We start from the raw sequence: 27,339 nt of genomic DNA, 5'->3' as shown, positions 1-27,339 counted from the left end.
TCAGTAAAGGTATACAAAATCTTTCTAAATGTAGTCACGCTATCCAAATGCTGTGTCACCAATGTTAACTAACCCCAGCCTCCCAGATGTCGTGCTACTTAGCACCTGTGCTCTTATCTTGGACTTTAAAAATATTGAACTATTAAAAATAACTTTTATTCGAATTTACCTTTGTATAAAAATTAATGCTTATTATAGAAAATCTAGCAAAAGCAGCCATACAAGAAAACTCATAGCTAAGTCACTCCTGTGTTTTGATATTTTTAACCATCCCATATTTTGAATAGGGAAAAGTTTTATACTATTTTGCTACCTGATTTTTAAACCAAGCTACTTATAAAGTTCATATTAATATGAGCAGACTCTACAGAAGATGTGTCCCTCTTCTACAGAAGACAGGTACTGCATGACAGATCATTAAGGACCCCAAATAGAGACTGTGCACTGAATCCAGGTTTGAATTTTGCTTTTGCCCTTTGTCAGCTATGTGACTTTGGGCAATCTGCTTAAACCTTGGGAGCCTTGCTTTCCTCACCAGTAAAATGAGGACAGTTATACTTACCTTTCCCAGGCACTATAAAAATGAGATGATTTGTGCTTCCCTGGTGGCACAGTGGTTAAGAAACCGCCTGCCAACACAGGGGACACGGGTTCGAGCCCTGGTCTGAGAACATCCCACATGCTGCGGAGCAGCTAAGCCCGTGCGCCACAACTACTAAGCCTGTGCTCTAGAGCCCGTGAGCCACAACTACTGAGCCCACGTGCCACAACTATTGAAGCCCATGCGCCTAGAGCCTGTGCTCCGCAATAGGAGAAGCCACCGCAATGAGAAGACTGCACACCGCAAGGAAGAGTAGCCTCCGCTCGCTGCAACTAGAGAAAGCCCGCACGCAGCAACAAAGACCCAGTGCAGCCAAAAATAAATAAATAAAATAAATAAATTTTTTAGAAAATGAAATGATTTGATGTGCATATGCGCACCTGTTACATAATGTTTTTAGTCTGTTCACCTCTACCTACCTGTAGAGCTTCACTGTCAGTGCCCTTTGCCCTCTGAGATTCTGCCATTTGAACTTCCTGCAGTTCACCAACTAGACCATAATACCTTGTGAAGATTTACTCATTACTCATTACATCTGATGCTGTTCACTAGTGCAGGAGGAAGACGTAGAGGAAGATAAAGGGCTCCAGGCAAAGGCTTTACCTGGGGGTTCTGGATATAGTAAGATAACTACAGAGATATTCCTCATCCTAAATAAAATCTATAGTTTAAAAAAACCCATTAATGTCTATAAAGAAAATAATTAGCTGAGAAATGTTCATTGTTCCTGGTATTTGTAATAACTAGCTCTCAGTCTTTGGATTTCTAGGGGTAACACAGCATGAGATGTTTGTTTTTATAGGAAGATCACTTAATGAAAGTGATTCTATCAGGAAGGACTAAAATAGTATTTTGCTTTTGCATACCTTTACATGTTTAAGCAATGTGTAAAATTAGGAGAGACTGTGGAAAGAAAAAACCCTTTCTATTTTCTTCTGGCAGTTGGGGATGAGAAAAAAGAGCCACACAGTTTGATGTGATTTGGGGCCCGAGAATGATTGTATCACTATGCCCACCAGCCTATTTGCATTTCTGGCAAATGAAATATATTCCTTTTTAAACTGTTGATACTTTGTGTTTTGACACACTTCTGCTTAAGCATTCTTTTAGCTGATATTAACCACAGCCTAACCAGGGCAGGTGAAACTATAGAGACCTACTTTGTTGAAAAGCACAGTGCTGGATCAGAGATGTGTAGGTTTTATTTTACTTTTTATTTTTATGATTGGATTGCTAAATTGAATAAATTATATAAAGAATATATTGTATAAATAATAAATGTTGTCATAAATTTATAAACACCACTCACTGCAACAGATATCTTTGCTGCACATAACTTTTCCCATACTTTGGATTATTTCCTAAAGATAAAGTCATAAAAATGGAAAACCTGGTTAAGAGGAATTAATATGTTTATGGTTCAGAATGCAAACTGCCTTCCAAACTGTATTAATTTCCATTTCCATTAGCAGTGCATTCATCTTAGCTGTCTGCATTTGAACTCTTTGCTTGCGAATTTAATAAGCAAAATATACATCTCATTTTATTGCTTTATTCCTTTGATTGTAAGGTGATCATTTTTCTGTAGGTATGTTAATTAGTATTTATTTATTTATTTTTTGGTAAATTGTCTATTAGTGATATTTGATCTTTTATCTCATGAGGTAACACTCTTTCTTTGTAAATGGGATAGCTTTATTCAGTGTTTGCAGATATTTCCCAAGGCATCTAGTACTGACATTCTGGGACCCTATAAGGACAGTCTTTTTGCTGACCTGTCCACCACTCAGAGAGACAGTGTAGCTAAGGGCATGGACTGAGGGAGTGAGTCTGCCTGGGTTTCAAGCCAGATTCTGCTACCTTCTAGCTGCACATCTTTGGACAAGTTACTTTGCTTGCAGGGCTTCAGGCTCCTAAACTTTAAATAGGCGTGGTAATAATAGCCTCTGCACTCCATAGTTGTATCAATTCAATGTCAGTCCCCGTAGCACCTGGCACATAGCAAGCACTCAATAAATGTGAGCTCTTCGCCATCCTTTAGAATTCAGGCTCCGGGAGAGCAGCGCCTTCAGTCTGGTTTGCTGCTATGTCAGGCGCTCAGCAGAATCCCCACTGGGTGTTCCTTAAATGACTAGTCCCAGAAACATTATTAAGAGCAGTAATAGGACCGCCCAAGTGTCTGCAATTGGCACTTTTCTTTTTCCCGGGCAGTTTGAGGTAGAGATGTGGGTCAGTCTGTACATAGGAGAAAGTGGTACAGTTTACCCCAGCCTCCTTAACACAGGGAAACAGGAGCTTCTCAGGAGTCTGTGAAGAATGGCCAGAAACTGCCATCTGGGTCAGGACCTTCCAACTGCCCACGCTGTTTCTCTTTCCTCCCAGTCGCTTTCGGAGATTGGCCCTGCCCCAGGTGCGTGCTGGGCTGTCTTTGAGAGGAAGCAAATGTAGTGCCTCTGGCCCAGATCCCAGTGCTAGCTCCCGTTCAGAATTTAACCTGAACAGCAATTGACTGCAACCTTTGGGGCCTGTTCTCCATTTATCTTTGCCCGAGGAACTCTCTATAGCAGTTTTGGACAGGTTTATTGAGGTCTAGTTTATAAACAGCGAACTTCAGCCTTTTCCGGGTGCACTTTGAACAATGTGGCTGTATCACAATCAGTACAGAACATTCCTGTCACTCCAGATAGTCCCCTCATGTCCCTTTACCATTAGTCCCCTCCTCTTGTCCCCAACCTCGGCAACCACTGACCTGAAATATGCCTGCATAGTTTTGCCCTTTCCCAAGTGTCATGTAAGTGGTATCATACAGTACTCAGTCTTTTGTGTCTGGCTTCTTTCACTCAGCATAGTGCTTTTGAGATTCATCCACATTGTTGCATGTATCAGTATTTCCTCCCTTTTTATTTCTTTTTCTTTTAATCTTTTTTTAAAAATTATTTATTTATTTATTGGACTGTGCCGGGTCTTAGATGTGGCACGCGGGATCTTTAGTTGCGGCATGCGAACTCTTAGTTGTGGCACGCATGTGGATCTAGTTCCCTGACCAGGGATCGAACCCTGGGCCCTCTGCATTGGGAGTGCAGAGTCTTAGCCACTCGACCACCAGGGAAGTCACCTCCCTTTTTATTTCTGGGTGTATACTTTTCTGAGCAATTTAAAAATTACCCTGTAAGAGTAAATGACTGACTCTTCCTGACTGTCTTTACAGAGACTCCATGAGTGTCAGGATGACCGTGAGGTACAAGCAAAGAACTTTTATAACTCAGAAAATCTGAATAACGGGAGGATATCGTGGATGTGTAACTTGTGAGCACATATCACAGTGTTTCTGAATTACACAGATTTTTTTTCCTTTGTGTTTCTTTCCATTTTTCCTTTGTGTTCCTTTCGATTGTGTTAAGAAATAAAAGTTTAAAAACTATTTGGTCGGGACTTCTCTGGTGACACAGTGGTTAAGAATCCACCTGCCAACGCAGGGGACATGGGTTCGAGCCCTGGTCCGGGAAGATCCCACATGCCGTGGAGCAACTAAGCCTGTGGGCCACAACTACTGAGCCTGCGTCTAGAGCCCGTGAGCCACAACTACTGAAGCCCGCACGCCTAGAGCCCGTGTTCCGCAACAAGAGAAGCCACCACAATGAGAAGCCTGTGCACTGCAACGAAGAGTAGCCCCCACTCGCCACAACTAGAGAAAGCCCGCGCGCAGCAATGAAGACCCAGGGCAGCCAAAAATAAATAAATAAATTTATTAAAAAACAAAAACAAAAAACCTATTTGGTCCCAGTAGAAAATTACATATAAATTTTAAAAGTGCTTCATAAAAATAAAGTGTTGCAATACTACATAAAAATTTCTAGTTTACTAATTTAAGGGGACTCCTTCCTACATGAGCAAAGGATAGATTGGTTTATTTACTCATCTCCTTTGGGACTGCGAAAGAGCAAGGATCAATTTAACATAAGAAAAAGTCATTCAGCTAAGTAAATCAGAATACGTGAACTGTCTCATTAATCTTCACGACATCTGTGTTGTATGAGGGAAATATTATCAATATTTATAGTTTTAAAATGGAGTCATTGACAGAGGTTAAATGTCTTACTCAAAGTTCCATGATCTTTTTCTCACCTTGGAGTTTTGGAGGGCAGAGACTCATTTTATTCATTTTGCGGCCTCATTTGTGGCTTCATTTGTGCGTTTACCTTGCATGGAGAAGATGCTCAATATATCAGATTGGCTGAGTGAGGAAGCAGAGTAGCCTGGGAATAAAGACTATACGTCTTAGAACAGGAGCCTGTTTTTGGCAAGTAAAGTTATTGGAACCTAGATATGCCCATTCATTAAAGTATCCTCTGTAGATGCTTTTTCTCTGCAACAGCAGAGTTGAGTACTTGCATCGGGGACCGTCTGGCCCCAGAACCTAAAACATGTACTGTTTGGTCCTTTATAGAAAAAGTTTGCCAATCCCTGCCTTACAGTCATACTGTCCAGGTTCAAATCTCAGTTCTTCTACTTACTGTGTGATGCTGTGCAAACTGCTTGATTACTCTAAGCTGGAGTCTCTTCCTCTGCAAACTAGGGATCATAGGAGTAGCTCCCTTGGAGGCATTAAAACTGCCATCTGGGTCAGGACATTCCAACTGCCTAAGTTGTTTCTCTTTCCTCTCAGGACTGACATTAAATAGAACTTTGGCCGATTATTTCCAGATTGTAAACTATCTACTAGATTTTAAACTCCTTGATAGGTAGAGCCTTGAATTCCTCACCTTGGTTGGCCCCAGTGTAAATGCACAATACTGTGGACATGGCGGGCTTCAATAAACTTGTCTCAAATGCGAAATTGTATTCGATAAGCTGTACGTGAATAATGTGTTTATAAGTATCAGTCTTGGCTTTCAACTACTTACTTGTTTCAAAGGACAATATGAAAGAGCAAGAAATGTGAAGGTAAAATTTGAATGATCCTAGAAGTCCAACAACAGGTGAACAGATAAGTAAATTAAGAAATGGAGTAGTAAGCAAGCAAATAAAATGATGATAGTGAAGACAATTTAGTAATATGGAAAAATGCTTATTATAAAACATTAGCTTTAAATGTTGAAAAAAGTGGGAACACAGAATTGCATGTCACCTATAATTAAAACTTTTTTTTAAGGCAGAGCAAAGGCCTTCAAGTACCTATTTTCAAACTTGAACTGTAAATCTTGCAGTGCTAATAAGGCCCCATACTCAGAAGTTCTGATTTAATAAGTGTATGGGAGTACCCTGGAATCTGCCTATTTGACAGGCACCTGACGTGATTCTGGTGTGAACAGTCCATCCACCAGACTTTTTTTTTTTTAATAAATTTATTTATTTTTGGCTGCGTTGGGTCTTCGTTGCTGCACGCAGGCTTTGTCTAGTTGCAGCGAGCAGGGGCTACTCTTCGTTGCAGTGCGCGGGCTTCTCACTGTGGTGGCCTCTCTTGTTGCGGAGCATGGGCTCTAGGCGCGCGGGCTTCAGTAGTTGTGGCACATGGGCGTAGTTGCTCCGTGGCATGTGGGATCTTCCCAGACCAGGGCTCAAACCTGTGTCCCCTGCACTGGCAGGCAGATTCTTAACTACTGCACCACCAGGGAAGCCCCACCAGACTTGAAAAACACTATCTTAAAAGAACTAAACCAACATAGTTTAGTGGGATTGTGGATAATTTTTTAATGCCTTGATTTTTCTTTTGTGGTGGCTTTTACAGTGAAAAATGGAATTTAAAATTTACTTTATACAATTTATTAAATTAGTAACACCTTTATATTTTAATTTTTTTAAGTAAGCCATGTTGTTTCCATAGAGCTATTTAAAAAAACCACGCCAATCTACATTGTACTGATGCAATCGCCTCAGTTGTTAAGGGAAAATAGAAATATGTAGGACAGCATGTATTATATCTAATTTTTGTGTTAAGAAAAAAGAAAGGGAAAAAGAGTTGAGGACATACACATGTATAGTATAGATACAGAGAATCCCTGGAAAGACATAGAAGAAGCTGAAACCATCCTTACCCACCATCCTTGAGATCAACGGGATTCAGGAACACAGAAACAGAAAGACTTTGGATCCCTCTCATACTACTGCAATGGTGTGGATAATTAGTCACAAAACCAGCCTGGGAGCCTAACAACCATTTATCACATGGTTTCTATAGGGAAAAGACCATCAGCATTTTCACAACTGGCTTTACAAGCCAACATATAAAACCAACATATAAAACAGAGACTGACTTTACAAACCAATATATATAATCATATTTTGGGGGGGTTAAAGACTACCTATGTTAATGCCACAAAAAGAGGCATTACTGAAACGAGTAAGATTCATCAGGGGCTGGAGTGTGGGTGGATCACTGGAAGTCTATTCCCACTGCTAGAGAGCAAACAAATGGGGAGAAAGTTTCTTTGTAGCTAAATCAGGGAAGATTCTCTACTGTATTCTCAAATCCCATCAAAGGAGACCAAAGCTGAGTTGAGTCAAAAAGTACTTTACAAGATAAAACGAGGTGAAAAGAGATGGGAAAATGAAAATAGGAGAATTGGAAATTCTGGAGAGCCACCAAGAGGGTTATACACTTGAGAATTGTTGTCTTAGAATTATGTCTAAAGTATAAATCATTTTTATCATCTGATCAAGAACCATGGCTGCTTAGCATTAGCTTAAGTAGTAGTACGTACTGTACTCTCAAAAGGATTGTTGGCCATCTCTCTCAAACCTCTTCCTTCCATACCTGGTGAACAGGTGAACAAGTTCGTGATCCCATGCTAAATCTATCCTCTCATGCCTGAACCCTAGAATTTCCTTTAAGAATATAGGAAATAAATAGCCATTTATTCTCCACCCAAATAGCAGAGAGATTTCAGTTTATTCCTTAAGATGTGCTTTTGAACAGTTGCCTCTGAGAAGTTACAAATAAAGAAACAGATTAGTTTACTCATCTGTAATTCAAACAACCAGCAGAGGTATTTATCTGGTGAGCTACTTTACTTCAAAGAATTGAATGCGTTCAGTCTGTGATGCTCAGGTTCTGTTTGTACTTGCTTTACGAACACAGAGGACGCTTCGTCACTTGGCTTGCCACTCCCTGCCTATCACATGCGTTCTGGTTTGAGTGGAGTAATACTTCCTGGTAGAATCCAGTTAGCCCTGAAGATTGCAAGCTCTTTGCTGGGGGGTATGCGTGTGCTGTGGCTCTGTTGGAAATGGTGACCATGAATCACAGTGGTAGTGGGAATGTTAAATGGAAGGTTCAGAGAAAAGCAAATGTTTTTCTCTGCTGCTCATTGAAAGTAAGGGAGGCTTAGAGTTGAGACTCATCCTAGATATTTGTGAGATGCAAGGACACTGATTTGTCCAAGAGATAATTTGTGCTGGGGGATGGTAGATGTTAGGTAATAAAAATAGGTTGGGTAGGTTAAGCGGGGCCAGGTTTTTAGGTGAGGGGGTCTTGAATGCCAGACTCAGCTAGAAATTTATTCTGAAATAAATAACGGGGAGTCATTGCATGTTTTGTAGAAAGGGAGTAACTTAATGCAAGCAGAATTTCCTGAATTAATATGACAGTAATGTTTAGGGCATAGCAGAGGCAGACTAACTGAATAATGGGATATTGAGCAAGTCAGGCGTGACTAGATGAGAGCCTGGAATAACAGAGAAAACAGATTAAAGAGGCATCAAGGAAAGAAACAAATAAGATTAAAAAAAAAAAAAAACTATCCAGGCATGGAGAATGACGGAAATGAAAAAGTAAAATGACAGGTGTTAGTCTTAGAAAAACTGTGTAATATTTGCTTTGCTTTGAAGATTTATCAGTAGAAGGGAAAAAGAGTATGTGGAAGGTTAAAAGCAATCAGGAAGACAGTTTTCAAGGAACCTAAAGAAACAGACAAATTCAAGCAGTGGTGTCCAGTTGACAGCATCACGTATTAAGGGCTGTCGATGGGAGGGTGGTGAGTGTCGAGACAAATGTGAATTGAGCACAGACTTGTTTGGGACTCAGAGGTCATTGGTGACTTTCAGAAGTACAATCTGAGTAGAACAGTGAGATCAGGAGTGATTTGGGGGAGGGGGGTAAGGAGAGAACAATGCTGAGACAAATAAAAGATATAGACCACTTGCCTCTGAAGTTTAACAGTGAAAGGGAAACTATTAATTCATGACCATTAATAGTAGCAGCGACCTTACAGGTCACCCAAACTTGTAGTTTAGCTGACTGTTTTCTGTGTAGAGGAATAGTAGAAAATTATAAGCTCTGGGAAGGGGAAAGGGTGGATTTCAATCCTTGAGCCTGACTCTTGTGGATAGGACTTCTGTGAAGATGTTTCCATGTGCTAATGGCTTTAGATTGTTCCCTTTTATATCTCCAACCACACAGCTTTAGGGGTATCTTTTGTACCTGCGCATTCCTAGAAGTTCCTTTGGGTAAGAGGCTGGGAAAGCGAGAGATGAAGGAGCAGAATTTCTGTTTTCCTCCTGCTAGTGCATGGAGATGGAGGAGAGAGGGAAAGAGGTCATTTATATCAATTTTTTTGAACTGCACAATGTAATTTCACATCCAGCCAAGACTGGAATATGGCTCTCCTGGCCTGAAGTCCAGATCATTTCTACTGCACCCTGCTGTCAGGTTGGGGGCCTTACAGGAGGAAAAGGAGGATAGTATCACTACCCAGGTCCTGCTGTCTGCTAAGAGTCACCAAAACTGGTGTCACCGCTTTTCTTGCCAATTGCTATTGAGAATGGGCTGAAAATACACTGCTCGAAGTTGTGTCTGCCTGCAAAGCTGAAGCCACCCAGACAGAAACCTAATTCTACCTGGCCAGACCCAGCATCACGGTTACCAGTCTAGGCAGAAACCTTCCAAGAAATTCAGCTGCAGTTTCTCTGTTACAATCTGTTCTCAAGTGGCAGGTCACAGGCATCATGACTTGCAGAAGTAAAGGAATCCTGGAGATGTGGTCCTGACACACAGTCTTCCTGACTGCTGGACCAAGAGCTTGAAATACAGGGAACTGATTCTTAGCACTTGTTTTTGGGAGGCGGACCACACAGCCAGCAGGGGCTGTGAAACATCCTACACATGGCCATGGCAAATGGAAAATGTCCACATTTCAGTTTATTCAAAGGAGTTTACCTGGAGGTACATACTCTGGGTCCACTGAAGGATCACAGTCAGGCCCTAGGGTATGGTACTGAATATATATGGCCTCATTATTATTCCTGACTTTGTTCTTGTGTCTGGAAACACCCAGATGTAGTCATTCTTGAATTACAAACAAAACTGTTAACATTACAAGGGTTCTGCAAAGTTCCTCCTGAGGATGTGAGAAAGGAAATGAATAGAGATGGGGAGGGGGTTCAAACCTAAGTGTTCAACGTGGGACGAAAGATGAGTTCTAAATTGCTGCCTACACAGTACAGGGGCTTCCATGAAGCTGGTTCGGCGGAGCCAAACTCTTGCTGGGAGGCATGTACAGTAACAAAGACCCCAGTCTTTAGTTGCCTTACCTCTTCCTTAAAGCCAGGAAAGGATTACCTGCTTGATAAAAAGAGTGGAGATTGACAGAAGGATGGGCACCATGTGAAGGCGGTGGTAGAGGTGGTAGAGGTGGTAGTTGTAGATGGCAGTAGGTGATGATGGGGAGGGTGATGGTGGTGGACGTGATGTTGTGTGTAGCCCACACTTGGATGTATGTGCTAGGTGCCGTTTTGTAGTTTCGCCCAAATGTCCATGCCTTCAACTCCTTTTTCTTTGGGAATTACAACTCCCTGGCCTCCATTCTCCAGGGATGACTCCCTGGCACCCATTTTTACACAATGTTTAACTCTGACTCTCAGGTTATAGTAAATCATACTGACCCCAGTTGGGCCCAATCAGAGTCCAATTTGAATTGGAATTAAGAGATTTTAACCTTAATCTGGGCTGTACTGTTAAAAAGAAGGGATCTAAAAAATGTGGCATGACCCATCTTCTGCCTGCCTTAGAGAGTACCAAAAATGACCTGTAGAGAGAAAAACAAATAGTAGATACAAGGAGAGAAGCAGATACAAGAAATGGTCTGTAGGTCCAAGTTTTAAACTTTTTTTCTGCAGCCAAACTGTACACTTATCCCAAACGTTCTGTGTAAATATGTAAGTATAATTATAATAGATTATAATAACTATAATTTTTCGCTCAGGCTCGCCTAAGTCAGTTTCTGTTACATGCAATAAATGTATCCTGACAAATACAATATGATACTGTATTATGTTAAGATTCCTCACTCCACTTTTATTCTGAAATTTTATAAAGTAGCCAAAGATGTCCTCCAAGATTATTAATATTAAATGGCCGTCAATGTTTTATCCTTTTAAGGGTTTGTACACCCTAAGAAAAGGAAACGGAAGACAAGTATCATCTCAAGTATTACCTTTTTGAGGAAGCGTTTCCAATTCAGCCTGAGTTAGGGGCCATAATTGTGGGTTTCCATGGCATAGAACTGCCAGATAAAATGCAGGAGATGCCAGTATTGCATCAGATATACCTACACCAAAAATTATTTATTGTTTATCTGAAGTTCAAATTTAATGGGGCATCCTGTATTTTCCTGGCAACCCTAGATCCATGCACAGCGGTCTAGAGTCAAGAGTTGTGCATGAGAAATTACCAGAAATTAGGTGTTGCTGGAGCATAAACTTTGTAGAGTTGGAGTCATTTAGGGAGTAGTGAGGGACAAAGCTATAGAGGAGGGCAGAGGCCAAGTCATAAAGGACCTTTTATCATGATACTTAACAACACAGCGGTAATTATTTGATGATTTTTCTGTTTCTCTCAGCTAGGGCAAGATGTGCCTCTTTCCTGTTTCCCAACTCTCTAGCACAGCGGTTTCCCAGCTATAAATGAAGATACACTTCCTTCAGACAAAAAAATGTTTGTTTATAAGTGTTGAATATGTTGAATATCATAAAACATTCATGAAATTGAAATTTTTAAAGGGTGAGATAAAGATAAAATTTTTAAATTTTATTTTATTGATTAACATTTCAAAAAAATTCCCTTTGCTTTATGAGAGCACAGTAACTGAATACATATCATTATTTTTTGCTTTGTTTTGTTTTGGTTTAACACTGTGTGATACATTTGATGGTGTGGTTATGAGTTCATTTTATTTCGATAATTAAATTTTAATAGCCAAAAAAGATAATTCATAAAGAGGTATTGATCCAAATAGAAGAATGACATCATTGGCTGTACTTAGTAAATCAAAATATATATTTTTCAATCACATTCAACAACTATGCCAAGATTTTTGTTTCAATTCAGCTAATAATTGTTATTTTTCCATGCCATTCAATTATTCTTACAAATTATTATTAAGGTATTACATTTTTATATTTCTAACAAAGAGTTAAAACTCATTAAAATTCATTTGGAAGATTTAGAAAATTCTGTTCCCAAGTTTTTAAAAGTGTGTAGATACTAAGGTCTTTACAAGCTACTCGTCCTTTAAGCATCAAGTATTCAGGTATTCACATATTCAAGTATTATTGCTAGCCATTGTCCTAGACTTTGGAGCTAGAACAGTGAACATACAACAGACAAAATTCCTGCCCTCATTCATTGGGAGAGGGAGATGGACAATAACAGATAAACAAGTGTAGTTAAAATATGTTAGATGGTGATAAACATTAAAGAGAAAAATAAAGCAATGAAGGGGGATGGGAAGTGTTGGGAGTAGTTGGTGTTTTAGATGGGGGCCAGGGAAGGCCTCATGGGAAAGTGATATTTCAGTAAAAATCTGCATGAGGTGCAGGAAGGTATCTGGGGAAATAATACAGGCAAAGGGAGCGACCAGTGCAAAGGCCCTGAGGCAGCGTGTGCCTGGCTTCTTTGAGTCATAGCACCGTTGGGGCTGGAGTGGAGTAAGTAAAGAAGAGGGGAAGAAGAAATGCTGTCAGTGAGGTAATGGTATAATGGACCAATCACATAGGGGCTTGTAGGCCATTGTAGGGAATTTGACTTTTACTCTGAGACATATGAGAAACCATTAGATGGTTTTGAGCAGATGATTGTTAATAGAGTGACTCTGGCTGCTGGGGGCAATGGTGCAGTGAAGGAGCTGGGGGAGTATATGCAGGCAGATCAACGAGGAAGCTGCTGCTGTAATCTGGGAGGCAGATGATGGTAGCTGGGACTAGCCTGGGAGCATCGTAGCTGATGCGAAGTGGTTGTGGTCTTGATGTATTTGAAAGGTATATCAGTTAGTTGTTGGACAAGAAAATTAGGCTCTGGACAATTCGTTGTGGGAAGTGTGAGAGAGAGAGTGTGAATCATCATTTAAGGATGATTCCTGAAGGTGATGACTTCCATCGTTTTCAGCAACAACAAAATCACCTGATGGAAAACTCTCCAAACACCTGTTTTCAAAGTATTCTTTTTAGAGTCAGTTTCCTTGAATAGTAGTTATTTATCACTCATTATTAAAGCATCAACTTTATCAGAAAAGTAAATGACAACTAACTTATCAGCCTGAATGCTATTTAGAAAATCTGGAGGGAAAAAAAAGAATAAACGTGTTCTTTTTTTTTTTTCCCCACCAAAAAACATCTCTTCTGAAGCATACAGCTGACAGTTGCTTTCACTGAAGCAGTCAGGATATTTTAGAACATGTCTACTTGAAAAGAACAAATGTGAGTCAACTTAAAATTTGACAAGTCTTGTTGGTGCAGTGGTGTGAAATAACCAAGGAACCACTGTGTAGTATAAAAGATTTTCATGCTCAATCCCATGTTATGACAAGGTTTTACAATGATTCTACTAAATTAACCGTGCCATTGACATTCTGTCGCACTTGGTGCTTTTCTGGAGTCAGCCTCCTTTATGTAATAGTTTGCCTCTGAATGATGCAACAAATGCCTTTCACAGCTGGTGTTATCTTTTCCTGGACTCCTTTCTTCACTCCATCGATGTCACAGGCTCTCCATAAAACAGTTGTTTTTATTAAAGAAGTCATTTATTATTAGAACGTATATTTCTTCTGCTGTACTTCTTTCTTTAGTGGCTTACTAAAAAAGTACTTCTTTATGAATTTCATTATTGAGACAGAAACATCTGTATTTCATCCAATAGTATGATAAATTTTGCATGTCAAGTAATTTTTAAATATTGATTTCCTCGGATCTCCACCAACATTTTCTTCACCTATTGACTAAGGAGTGAATTTGACTGATTGCCAGTTTTTCATCTGTGCATTATTTAATTATCAGTAAATTATTAATACCATTGGTTGATTTTTGTGTATTATTTAAATCATTTTTTACAGAGGCAGGGAGAACAAATATTTCACAGATGATGTATGGCTTGTTGTCTTTTGTTTGAAAATAATTATTACTGAGTGTTGTATTGAGTATCATAGTGACTTAATGTCAGTGAAAAATAGATTTGTATTCACATTTTTTTTTTTAATTTATTTTGTAATTTTAACAAGCTGCCAGATTTTTTTAAGAAAGACATCTTCATATTCCAGATTGATTTTTTTTTAAATTAATTAATTTATTTATTTATGGCTGTGTTGGGTCTTCGTTTCTATGTGAGGGCTTTCACTAGTTGTGGCAAGCGGGGGCCGCTCTTCATTGCGGCGCGCGGGCCTCTCACCATCGCGGCCTCTCCCGTTGCAGAGCACAGGCTCCAGACGCGCAGGCTCAGTAATTGTGGCTCACGGGCCCGGTTGCTCCGCGGCATGTGGGATCTTCCCAGACCAGGGCTCGAACCCGTGTCCCCTGCATTGGCAGGCAGATTCTCAACCACTGCGCCACCCGGGAAGCCCTGTATTCACATTTTGTAGACTTAATTGTAAAATGTCTTGCTAATCACACTGGCTATACAGTAGTGTTAGTTGCCCTTTTAAGGCACTTAGAATAAAGTTCACGCCTAATGATAGTAGATGTAAATCAATATTTCAAATACTCATATTGACAGCTTCACATCTTGGGGGCTGATGTCTCATCAAATGTCAGGTCGACATTGTTTTCACCTCATAATGTTGTTGACAAAGAGCTCATATTCGAAATTCTGGAAGCTTTGCGATGTCCTTGTGTTTATTTTTGTTTTTCTCCATTTGTTTCTCTGTAAAGAATAAAAGCAAAACTCTTACAAGTAAAATAGACCTTGTGTCTTTGGGACCAACAGTAGGGGAGATGAGGAGACTTATTCTGTCTGAAATCAGTGTTGTAGGGAGAAGATTCTTAGGTCATAGAGTTGGGGTGAGAAGCTTTGGCTCTGCTTTTTGAGGACTGGCTAAAGGGTTAATCAGTGTTTATCTTTTTCAAAGAACCAACTTTTTGCCTTTGTTGATTTTTCTCTGGTTATCATTGTTTTCTATCTAGTTCATTTATTTCTGCTCTTATTGTTATTGCTTATTTCCTCTTTCTTCGGATTTATTTCTATGTTCTTTTTCTAATTCCTTGATATGGATATATAAATTATTGATTTCTGACCTTTTAAAATATAGCTTAGCTGCATTTCACTGCTTTTTATTTGTCATCATTTTATTATTACTTAAGTAAAATTTTTTTCTAATTACCCTTGTGATTTCTTCTTTGTCACATGCCATTTAGATGTGTACTGCTTAATTTTCAAACATTTGAGAATTCTCTGGTTAACGTTTTTGTGTTGATTTCTAGCTTAATTGAAAACATACTGTAATATATGTCAATTAAGCTTTGATGAAGGGGAACAAGTGGGGGGGGATGAACCTCTTACCCCTTCCTTACACCACAAACAAAAATTAATTTGAGATATATCATAGGCATAAACATAAAGCTAACACTGTAAAACTTCTTGAAAAAAAAAGTAGGTGAATATCTTTTAGGCTTTGAGGTAGGCAAAGATTTCTTAAAGGATGCCAAAAGCACTAAATGTAAAGAAAAAAATGGTAAGTTAGGATTCATCAGCATTAAAAGCTTCTGCTCATCAAAAGACTGTTAGAAATTGAAAAGGCAAACCACAGGCTGGGAGAAAATATAAGTAATACATATACCTGATGCAGACTGGCATCAGAATATCAAATGAGCTCCTATAAATCAGTAATTTAAAAGAAAACACAATTTGAAAAAAATGGACTAAAGACTTGAACAGACACTGCACAAAGAAGATATGCATATCAAAACCTCACACTGGAATGGCACAAACTAAAAGTCTGCCAATACCAAATGTCGATGAGGCTGTGTAAGCTGGAACTCTCATGTGTTACTGATGGGAGTATAAAATGATACAGCTATTTTGGGAAAATGGCAGTTTCTTGTAAGGTTAAGTATTCACCAACTCTGTAATCTAGCAATTCTATTCCTAGGTATTTACCCAAGAGGAATGAAAATATATATTCACAGAAAGGCTTTTATAAGAATATTTATAACAGCTTTACTCATAATAACCCTAAAATGGAAGCAACCAAATATCCATCTATAAGGGAATATATTAAAAAGTTGTGGTATTTTCATACAATGGACTATTTATTGCTTAGCAATAAAGAAGAGTGAACTCTTGAGACACTCAACAGTGTAGATGAATCTCAGAGACATTATGCTGAGTAAATAAAGCCAGACACAAAAGAGTACATACTACAGCCCATTTTTTATGAAGTTCAAGAACAGGCAAAACTAATCTGTGGTAATAGTAATGAGAACAGTGCTTGCCTCTGGGATGTGGGGATCGACTAAAAGGCACCTGAGGGAACTTTCTGGAGTGATGGAAATGTTCCATATTTGTATTTTGTTGGCGATTACACAGTTGGATTTCTCTATCAAAATGTATAAAATTGTACACTTAAAGCCAGTCTATTTTACTGTATGTAAATTTTACTTCAATTTAAAAAATGATACTGTTTTTGCAATTTCCTGTGAATCTATATTACTTCTAAATAATAGGTTCAAAAAAGTACTCTGGTTTCCATTTGTTGAAATTTCTTGAAACTTTTATGATCCATGTGGTTAATTTCCATAAATGTTAATGTGTGTACCTTAAACACTACGTAATCAGTTGTTGAGTGCAGTATTCTAAATAAACTTACTAAGGTTGAGTTTGTTAATTGTATTGTTCCAATCTTTTGTGTCCTTACTTTTTTTTTTGCTTGTTTTGTGAGTTGCTGAGAGAAGTGTGTTAAAATATTTTATAATCTTTACAATTTTGAATATATTAATCATAAGTATTTTAAAGACCATATGCCATGACTTTATCTGGGTCACCTCTGGGTCTGTTTTCATTGTCTCTTTTTCTCTTAAGCCTATGTCCTGGTATGCCTAGTAATTGTTGATTGAACGCAGGACATTATGTATAACGAATCATAGAGACTGTGGATGATGGTGTCTTTCTCCAGAGTCTGGCTTTTGCTTCTGATAGGCAGTTAGAGCAAGGCAGACCTCTTTAATGAGGGACTGAACTGATTTGAGGCTCAGTTCCAGTATTTTTAAGGCCTTCATCCTAGGATGTAGCCCTTTAAGGGGTCCTAACTGAAAGCATGGGTTATTTACCTGGGCTCTTCCTTTTCTGGTGGGCCCTGAAGTCTAATTTTCATTCCTCCAGCATCATGAAACTGTCAGATGCTCTGTTTAACTCCTCAGCCGCTTAGCTGCTGTCTTCTGCTTGGGTTACGTCGTTTATCAATGACCGAACGCTTAGAGAGGCAGAATGTTGAGCTTGCTTCTCTGGACTTCCCTTCTCTTTGGAGTCTCCTCAGCCCTGTGAACCTGCCAAAAGCAGGCCTCTAAACAGCTGCTTTCTGCTTGGCTTCTCAGCAGTTTTGCCCTGTGCCTCTTAAAGATCAGTAGATTTCTTGAGAGGAAAAGTAGTATGATGACTTGCCTCATTTTTATTTCCCTTCTCCCTAAGATCTTGTCCTCTCAGGACATCCTCTCATGTCCTGGCTGCCATGGTAGCACTCGAGTACCTTCAAATAGATTTTAAAAATAATTTTATCTAGCTTTTCTAGCTGTGGTCAGTGGAAGTTGGTCTGATACAAGCTCGTCCCTCATAGCCATGACTGGGAATCCTTCTCTAAGCCCACACTGTGAACTCCTCAAAAGGGCCCAATAGCCATTGTCATCCTGACAATTGAAGTGATTTCTTCCTGTATCATTGCCCCAGAATGTTGTCTTCTTTTCCTGGGCTTTGCAAAGGGCATATTTGAATCTGGGGTTGTTTCCTGGACACTTCCCACCTCCTTTCCAGTTAAAAGTTACAGTCATTACATCATGGTTTTCATTTCATGTGTTTAGAAGGGATAGTGGGTGCCCTACCCGTGGGCACTGTGTTAACACAGTGGTTGGTATTTGAATAAAAAGGTGCCTTATTACCTCTGGGGGAGGAAATAATCTAATGATTACTGCTTTTACTTCTCTGATAGGTTGACTTTGTGTCTTCTAGCTCCTTGAATTTTAGTTAAATTACCATGAAAAATAAATGTGAGAATTCTGTGTATAGGAAGGATGGGAGCCTCAGTAGTCATGAATGTGATTCTTTCAGTCCCTTCAAAAGTGGGAACAGTTTATAATAAATGCTTTGAAGGCCCTAGAATAAATTTAAGCTAAGGAATGCAAATTTAATATTACTAAACCTAGGACTTCCCTGGTGGCACAGTGGTTAAGAATCCACCTGCCATTGCAGGGGACACGGGTTCAAGCCCTGGTCCGGGAAGATCCCACATACCGCGGAGCAACTAAGCCCATGCGCCATGACTACTGATTCTGCGCTCTAGAGCCCACAAGCCACACCTACTGAGTCCACGTGCCACAACTGCTGAAGCCCGCGCACCGAGAGCCCGTGCTCCGCAACAAGAGAAGCCACTGCAATGAGAAGCCCACGCACCACAACGAAGAGTAGCCCCCGCTCGCCACAACTAGAGAAAGCCCGTGCGCAGCAACTAAGACCCAACGCAGCCAAATATAATTAAATTATAAATAAATTCATTAAAAAATATATTACTAAACCTAATTGGAAACCTCAAAAAAAAAACAAAAACAAAAACAAAAAACCTCTTTTGTAATGACTTCTGCCAAAGAATGGAAAAGAGATTTATTTTAAAGGTGTCCCCGGAGAGAATTGATGATATAAAGCTCTTGATGTTTTGTTTTTTTCTCAACAGTTCACAAGACCAGTGATTCCCAGGCTTTCTCAACAATGTACTCTACTTCCTGGCACACGTACCACTGAGGGTGAAGTCTCCTTTTTACAAGAAGCAAATTTTGGAGGAGAGCTCTCTAACAAGGAAAGGCCGTGTGGCTATTCAGAGAGGTAAGTCATTTGTTTAGAGGATGGGGAAGGAAGTAGCTTACAAAGAAAATGCTAAATAATATTTCATTTATTGTGAGTGGGACTCAAAATGGATAGTACACTTTTCACTAAATAGCAAGTTAAAAGATCCTTGTCACTGATGATCTTCTAGTTCTAGATTTAATTCCCAGTCTTTTTCCTTACCAGCTGTGTAAACTTGGATAAATCATGTAAATTCTCAGAGCTTCAGTTCTTTTATCTATAAAAGAAAATTTCATATGAAAATGCTTTGCAAATGGGAGAGTGCAATATAAAAGTGTAATTGTTATTGTTTATTGTTAATTACTGTTACTGGTTGCTGTTGTAAAATTCTATGGAATAGTTGGTGGCCTTGTGTCTCATGGTGCGTTTGGACCGTAGAGCTTGGTACTGTGAATTTGGGGGCTTTGTCCTGAGTGCCGGGAGTGGAAGGCATTCCCCACCTGCCCCCCTGTAAGAACAACATCACACCATTCTTTTTGCTGCAGATATCTGTCACCTACTTTTTGAAAGTTGGGGGGGGAAGGGTGGAAGTTAAGGACAAGATCAAAGGAGAGAAAATAACAACAACCTGTGTTAGTTGTTACAACAAGCATTGTATTAAGTATTGTTTCGTTTAATCCACATACCAAGCCTTAGAAGATGTGTGTTATTCCTATCATGACATTTTTCCTCAAGAGACAGGATTCCTTAGGGAATCACTTAAAAGGAGATAAAAACCATTTTGGTTTATCATGATTGGGGAGATATTATTGGATGGAGGGAATTTGAAGTTTTTAATTTTTTCTAATGTTTTTTGATGCACACGTACAGCTTCTATAATTATAAAGTGGCTAATTAAAAATAAATGATGGATTTTAAAAAATCTTTGTTGAGCACCTCTTATGAACTAGGTACTGTTCTAGATGCTTGTTCTCATCAATGAACAAAACAGGTGAAGATCCCTGCCCTCCTGGAGCTTGTTCTATCACAGAGGGAGACAGATAATAATGCACGCAATAGAGAATTAAATAAATTACTAGGCCATTAGAAGTCAGTAAGAATATGGAAAAAAGAAAAAAGTAGAGCCAAGTAAAGGGAATTGGAAATATGCTGGGTGGGTGGGAAGGCAGATTGCAGGGTTAAATGGAGTGGCAGGGTCTGCCTTATTGAGGAATGACAGGAATTTGGGGGTTAGCCCTGGTGTGTTCCCAGCAGAGATGCAGCTGATGCAAAGTCCCTAAGGAGGAAACATGGTCAGATGTCGCAGGCACAGCCAGGAGGCCAGTGAGCTAGAGTAGAGTGGGTGGGAAGGAGAGTAGCAATGTCAGCTCCAGAGGAAATAATGTCATTTCCTTGGTTTAGATACATAAGAAAAGTTACCATGTTTTCTTCTTGTCTATCTGGTTTATTCTAAGTGTCTTTCCTCCGCAATTAAAATACACACACATACAGTAAGTAAATTACACTTTATCCACCGTATTACTTTCCCAGTGTTGCTGTAACAAAATACCACAAACCGGGTGGCTTAAAACAACAGAAATTTATTGTCTCACATTTCTGCAGGCTAGAAGTCCAAAAGCAAGGTAGGGCCGTGCTCCTTCAGAGACATGTAGGGGAGCATCCTTCCTGGCCTCTTTGGAGCTTGTGGTGATGGCTGGCATTGGCTGCCATTCCTCGGCCTGCAGCTGCGTCACTCCAGTCTCTCTGTCCACAGTCATGTGACATTCTCCCTATGTGTTTGTGTCTTCCCCTTGGCTGTCCTTCCTCTTATAAGGACGCCAGACATACTGGATTAAGGGTCAAACCTACTCCAGTGTGACTTCATCTTAACTATGACATCTGCAATCACCCTATTTCCAAATAAGGTCACATTCTGAGGTACTGGGGGGTTAGGAATTCAATGCATCTTTCGGGGGGACATATTCCACCATAACGGCACCTTAAATAATAAATAATAGGCATTACTATTACCATCTTGAAAGTAGAGAAACAGGCTCCGAAAGCTTAAATGACTTGCCCAAGGTCAGAGTCAGTAAGCAGAAGAGCCTGGGCAGTGTGATTTTATCATGGGCTTTATCAGTGCAATTTTATCATGGCTGTGGCAGTGATGTCAGGATGGAGGTGACAGGGAATTGCTCAGCTTAAGACAGGAGTTACACACATACAACATTGCAGTCCTCATCCATGCTGCTTAACCATAGGATAGCTCAAAATTGATGCTCTACCTCAGCATTGCTATCAAAGGGAAAATAGATGCCCCTGCATAACCCACTCCCCATTTTGCGTTTCATTCATAGCATGACAAACGTAGGGAACAGATGGTTTTTCCCTCTTTTAGGATTTTTTCCAGAAAAATAATGCTACAGTTTCTGTGGCGTGTAGAACATTTTGTGACAGGACCACATGTTTTTTTCTCACACAACGTAGGGAAAAAATAAGACTCTCTGAGTCAGTCGGCATATTGCAATAGAATTAGGGGATTTTGAAAGCACTTAATATATTTTGCTTTCTCATTATATTTAAACATTTCTTCTTGATATGCAGCTTATCTAGCCATTTGTGAGCCTGAAATCAATATTAGAACCTTATTTTAGGCTTAGTCTTGAGGGATACACCAAGAAAAGGAAGTATACACCAAAACAGAACTGGACACTTTTCCATGAGTCACAGGGAGGAGTGACATTGTTACAGAACCAAACCTGGGTCCACTCACCCTTGGGCAGTAAAGTCAACTACTGACACTGGGTTGTTGTGAAGCAAAGTACAGCATTTATTGCAGGGCACGAGGCAAGGAGAACAGGCAGCTCATGCTCCAAAGACCCAAAATACCTGATGGCTTTTAGGGAAGGGGTTTTAAAGGCAGTGTGAGGGAGGGGGCTTCAGGGTACATATCAGCTCATGGACAATTCTCAGATTGGTTGGCATCAAGATGAAGTTTCAAACTTCATCAGCCTTCTGGTTTCAACCAGTCTAGGGTCTATGTGCTTGTGGTCACAGTTTTCATCTGGTAGGGGCTGCTTCCTGTAAAAACAACTTAGGAATGTGTGTCAGGCCTTTATCTATATCTTTCAAGGAACTGGGAGTTTGGTGATTCTGTGATATGTTGGATTTATAGTCTAAATTGTTACCAGTTTCCCGGCCCAACAGCTATTCTTTGTTTCTGCATCTTCACATTTCATAATCATTAACTCTTGAGCCAGCCTTTAGAGACTCAAGGGAGGCCTGGAAGACTAAAGCAAAAGCCTTTTACTTTAAAGGACAGGGACACGGGGGCTTGTATACGGTTTCAGTCTCCCCTTTTCTTTGATACTTCTCAATCTTAAGGGGAACAGGTTCAGGAAAAGAAAGGAAGTAAAGTTTTGGATAGAGAGGGTAATCATAAACTCAGCAGAGGAACTCAGTTTTAGGGGGGCTCTGTTTCAGCAAGCAAGTCAGGGGTAGTGGGTTAGAATTACTTCTGTGCAACAGACATTCTGGGAAAACACCAGACTTTCTGTAAGAAAAACCAAAAGGTGACAAATATTAGAACCTAGAGACCTATTTAATCCCTCTTTTCACTATGGAAGGAAATAAAATCCTCCCTGTTTCCAGGTAGATTGTTAAGCAATGAGAAATAGGCCATTAATTAGAAGACATCTTATTATAAAATATCTATTTTTTATTCAGGTGAAATGCACACAACATAAAATTAACCACTTTCAAGTGAACTATTCAGTGGCGCTTAGTACATTCACCAGATTGTACACCACCACCTGTGTCTAATCCCCAAATGTGTTCATGACCCCCAAATAAAACACCACACCCATTAAGCAGTTACTCCATGTTTCTCCCTCTCCTCAACCCTTGGAAACCACCAATCTGCTTTCTGTCTCTATGAGTTTACCTATTCTAGCTATTTCATATAAATGGAATCTTACGATACATGACTTTCTGTGTCTGGTAACACATGTATGTTAAATTACAAGTCATTTATTTTTCCTGTCTGCTCTTAGCATTACACTGGGAGAGCTGGGGTGCTATGGGAGAATTAATATCTCTCTACTTAGGACCTAAGAAAACCTCTTCAGGAATATCTGCTTCACTTTGGTTGCTGGTGAGCTTCTCTTCATGAGACAAGTAACAGTTCAGAATTAAGCTACTTAATTTGCAAGGATACGAAGAATTCGACTTTACCGTATTTCACTTATATCCTCAATCCCCTCCAACATCCCCTCCCCTCCGCCGTGCCCCACCACCTCCAATTTATGTCTTGTCTAGCAGTCTGGACACCAATTTATCCCATTATCCAAATGAACCTGTAATTGATATTGTGGCATCGGGATACTGGAGATTATATGGCTGGCCTAAACAACAAAGCATAGTCTCCCCTCAGGGAGTAAAATGATACCAGCCGTTGAAGACGAAAATTTGAGAAATACTTTACACTCTCCTCTCTTAGGGAGGCTGCTCATCCTCCGTCCTCCCTTCTCTTCCTGATGAAATAGAGGCTGCTGGGGGAGGGCTTTGGGATGCAGACAGCAGAGGCTTGAAATTAGATTCCTCTCTCCATCTGCCAGAGGTAACCCAAGATGAGTTGCACAGATGAAGCTGGCAGAGAAATGGGGAACTGGATGGCAAACAAGGTCCTAAGGGGACGGAAATCCTAGCTAAATCCTTTTGTGGGAGCAAAAGAGCCTGCTGATCTAATAATGCAGAATCCAAGAAATAATTGGTGTAGTGCTAGTGGTTTAGTGAATGCAAGTTTCTTTTCCGTAGACCCCCTGGGAGTGTTATTAACATGCTCTGTGGGATGACAGTTAAATATGGGACAAATTATGACTTGTCTCCCTCAGTTGGTGATTATCATGTACTGATTTATGTGCTAGGTAAAATTGAATCATCAACTGTCTGCTCTGAAATATCTCTTCCAGGAGCCTGAAAATACCACTTTAGAGTAACTGATGGATTTGACAGCGTACAGCAGTGACTGGGGTGCGGTGGGGCATTTTTGTTGATTCCCCTCCCTTCTCTCCCTCCCTCCCTCCCTTGCTCCCTCCTTCTCTCCTCTCTCCCCATCTCCCTCCCTTCATTAACATGTATGGAACTTGTTATGCACCAGACCTTGTGCTAAGGGCTAAGGATATGAAATTAGATCCTGCCACCCAGGAGATCTGGGTCACCCCCTCCTTCCTCTTTTCTCTCCATTGCCTTCTGTTCCTCTGCTATTACAGAGAACTCTAGGCAGTTGTATATTTGTCTGTCACCTATGGTAGGAAGTAGCTTCTAAAGGCCAGAGTCCTTCCTGCCTTTGAGCCTTTGAATCTAACATTGCCCTAGCAGAACTTTATTGAATTGAATTCAGATATGTAAACAGATAACCGGATAAAATGCGATTAGTGATATTTGAGAGAGTTTTTGCACAGAATGTCTGGAAGCACAAAGGGCAGAGTAAACAACTGCCAAAGGGAACCAGAGGGCCTCCCAGAGGTGTCATTGGAGCTGTCTTGAAAGATGAGAAGGTGTTTGCCAGACAAACAAGGGGAGCACACAATCTCCAGAGGTCACACCTATGTGAATATGTTTCTTGGGAGGGGCTCTTTGATCCTCTAAATCCTGCCCTTTCCTTCTTTAATGAAATTTCAGGAAGTAAATGATTCTGCTTGATTTGCTTTGGATATAGCCCTGGGACAGAATAGGCATCTTTCCAGAAAGTGACAGGCTTGTTTCTTCTAGGGGCTAAAGCCCCTCCCCCACCTAAAAAAAGCTCTGCTGACTTCCTCACCCCTAAAACGCCACTTGCTTTAATCTTACTTTTCCTTATTGAAATAAGTTTTAAAAATCCAAAATTTCGTTTCCTAAACGAGTTCGAGTTGGAGCCAAGATTTCACTTCTATGAGCCTCTCACCATTGTAGCAAACATGTACAGGATGGCTGCAGCTCCTCTGCAGCAGAGGCTTACAAAGAACCAACGGGGAGACAGTTTCTACTCCCAAAGAGCCTAAAATCCACGCTAAACAGGAAGCTAACATCAGCACAGAAATGCGCCTTCTCTACTGTTTACTATTAAAGCAAAGTCTTCCATGCACGCAGAATTGACATTGAAACTTTTTGAAATAGATGACTGTCATCCTGAACTGAAGTTTAGAAGTTTAGAGGCCCAGGGAACAGTGAGGAGAGCTATACTTACCACCGGAAGATTTACCAGAAAAAGGAAAAAGCACCTTTAGTCTAAACTTGACTGGCATATATTTTAAGAAGCCTCAGAAAGTCCTTCCCATGTGGAAAAATATCCCCAAAAGGAACATTTAAGACAGACTTAAATTTTATATTAAGCATTTGGTTATATATACGCAAGTCTTTTAAGAACCTCTATCACTTTTTTTTTCATTTATTTGTGATAAATTTTGGTGTTTTGTGGGACTTAAGAATTTCCTAGAACTAGAACCCCGATTTATAATTCTGATTATTGCACAGATAAGGATGTGGCTTAGCTAGGCTTGTCTTGCCTTCCCCATGTCGTTCTTGAGTTGGGTGGTGCCTGTAACAGCTAAGGTTGCTCACCCGGGCTCCCCCTCTTCTCTCTTGTTGTTCCTTTCATCAGCCTAGCTGTCCTTAAAGGACTTCAAATTCATATGTCAGACCTTCCATAATTCATTCTCTGACAGCTCCCCGTCTTTCCAGAAGTGCTTCTTTTTTTTGTCCTCCAAACATCCACAGCAGCTCACTGTACCATCATCCCTTCTTCCACCCATACACACACAAAACCTAACATTTTCTACCTGATTTATAATTTTTTGGTAAATATCTCATACCCCCTACTAAATGACACTTCCTGTGGAGACAGTGATATATATATATATATATTTTAAATATTTATTTATTTTGGCTGTGCTGGGTCTTAGTTGCGGCACAAGGGATCTTCACTGAGGCATGGGGGCTTCTTAGTTGCGGCCTGTGGACTTCTTAGTTGCGGCTTGCATGCGGGATCTAGTTCCCCGACCAGGGATCGAACCCGGGCCCCCTGCATTGGGAGCATGGAATCTTACCCACTGGACCACCAGTGAAGTCCGAGTGATATCTTCTTTATGTCTTTATACCTCATCCCTTCTTCCCTCATCCCAATACGTATCTCAACGTAAAGCCATAACAGACACTTGGTAATAATTCACTGAGTGGAGACAGTGGATGGAATTTCAGTCTCACTAAATGTATCCAAGAATGTCTGCATCCCTTCCAGATGGCATCATCCGTAGGATAAATCCTTAAACCATTATTTCCTAAAGTAGGTTCCATGAACAGTTATTCTAAAGAATGTTTAAAAAAATAATCCTTAAAATGTCTATGGTTAAATACTTTGGGAAATTCTCAACAAAGTTAAACAGGATTCCTATTAGTAGGACTTCTCAAATTGTAAGCATTGAGGAGTTATAGTTTCAGAAGTCTAAAATGAGGCATCAGGGCTGTGTTCCTTCTGTATGCTGGAGCGGAGAATCCCTTTCCTTGCCTTTTCTAGCTTTTAGAGACCTCCTGGCTTCCTTGGCTTGTGGCCCCTTCCTCCATCTTCAAAGCTGGCCACGTAGCATAGGGATGGAAAATTTTTCTCTTCTTCCCTTCTAGGTTCTTTGGCTAGTCTAATAATTAAATTGCCATAAGACAGATGAACAGGAGAAAAACAAATTTAATTTTTATGTATGAGAGTCCCATAAAAAATATGAGAGTCAAAGAAGTCACCAGAGTAGGAAGCTTTTATACCTCTTAGACAAAGAAACAATAAATTTGTGAAGAATTGACAAAACAAAGTGGTTTGGGCTTGGAATCGTAAGTGAGTGAAGAAGTAACAAGGCTTGTTTGTACAGCCTTCTTGGCCCTGAATTCCCTATATCTGGTGATAAGGATGCCTTCCATCCTCTGGTGCAGGGAGGGTACCTTTCACATGGGAGATTTATTTTCCACTTTTAGGGGGGACACAGGAGGGTCAAAGTGTCCTTCTTGTACTGGCTGTTTCCCAAGTAACTTTAATTCTAAATAATCAGTGTGCCAAAATGGTATATCTTAGGGTGACATATTCTGCTTGCCTTCAGTAGTATGTTCCAATCTCTCTCCCTCTCTGACCTCTGCTTCTGTTATCACATCTCTTCCTGTGACTCCTGACGCTCTTGCCTCCTTCTTATAAGGGTGCTTGTGATTGTACTGGGCCCGCCTGGAAAATCCAGGGTAATCTTCCCATTGCAACACCCTTAACTTAATCACCTCTGCAAAGTTCCGTTGCATGGAAGGTAACATATTCACAGGTTCCGGGGATTAGAAAGTGACCATCTCTGGGGGCCGTTATTCTACCTGCCCTGGGACATGTGTCTGCAGCACTTAGGGGAATAAGCCTTTCATTCCCCAACAGAGAACTGGGTGGAATACCCACCACCACCTGTAACATTATTTCTAAGGGAAAGTGAATTCTGAGTTGTGATACAAAACA

At 40.2% G+C, this 27,339-nt stretch overlaps 1 protein-coding gene and 1 non-coding gene across 3 annotated transcripts in view; one reads left to right on the top strand and one right to left on the bottom strand.

Moving 5' to 3' along the window:
* The window catches only part of CRACD (capping protein inhibiting regulator of actin dynamics), a 273,491-nt gene that overhangs the window by 111,502 nt on the left and 134,650 nt on the right, over positions 1-27,339 (top strand). For both annotated transcript variants that reach the window (XM_059922942.1, XM_059922941.1), the window contains exon 2: positions 18,739-18,887. The gene's annotated coding sequence lies outside the window, so the exon portion shown is untranslated. The remainder of the gene's footprint in view (positions 1-18,738; positions 18,888-27,339) is intronic.
* Positions 3,637-3,710, bottom strand: TRNAG-CCC (transfer RNA glycine (anticodon CCC)). Its single transcript has one exon. It is a non-coding gene; the product is annotated as a tRNA-Gly (tRNA).

This window comes from Balaenoptera ricei, chromosome 5 (assembly GCF_028023285.1).
Source record: "Balaenoptera ricei isolate mBalRic1 chromosome 5, mBalRic1.hap2, whole genome shotgun sequence".
Classification (NCBI taxonomy): domain Eukaryota; kingdom Metazoa; phylum Chordata; class Mammalia; order Artiodactyla; family Balaenopteridae; genus Balaenoptera; species Balaenoptera ricei.
Note: the sequence above shows the minus strand (reverse complement) of the source record. Positions and strands in the feature narration are given on the sequence as shown.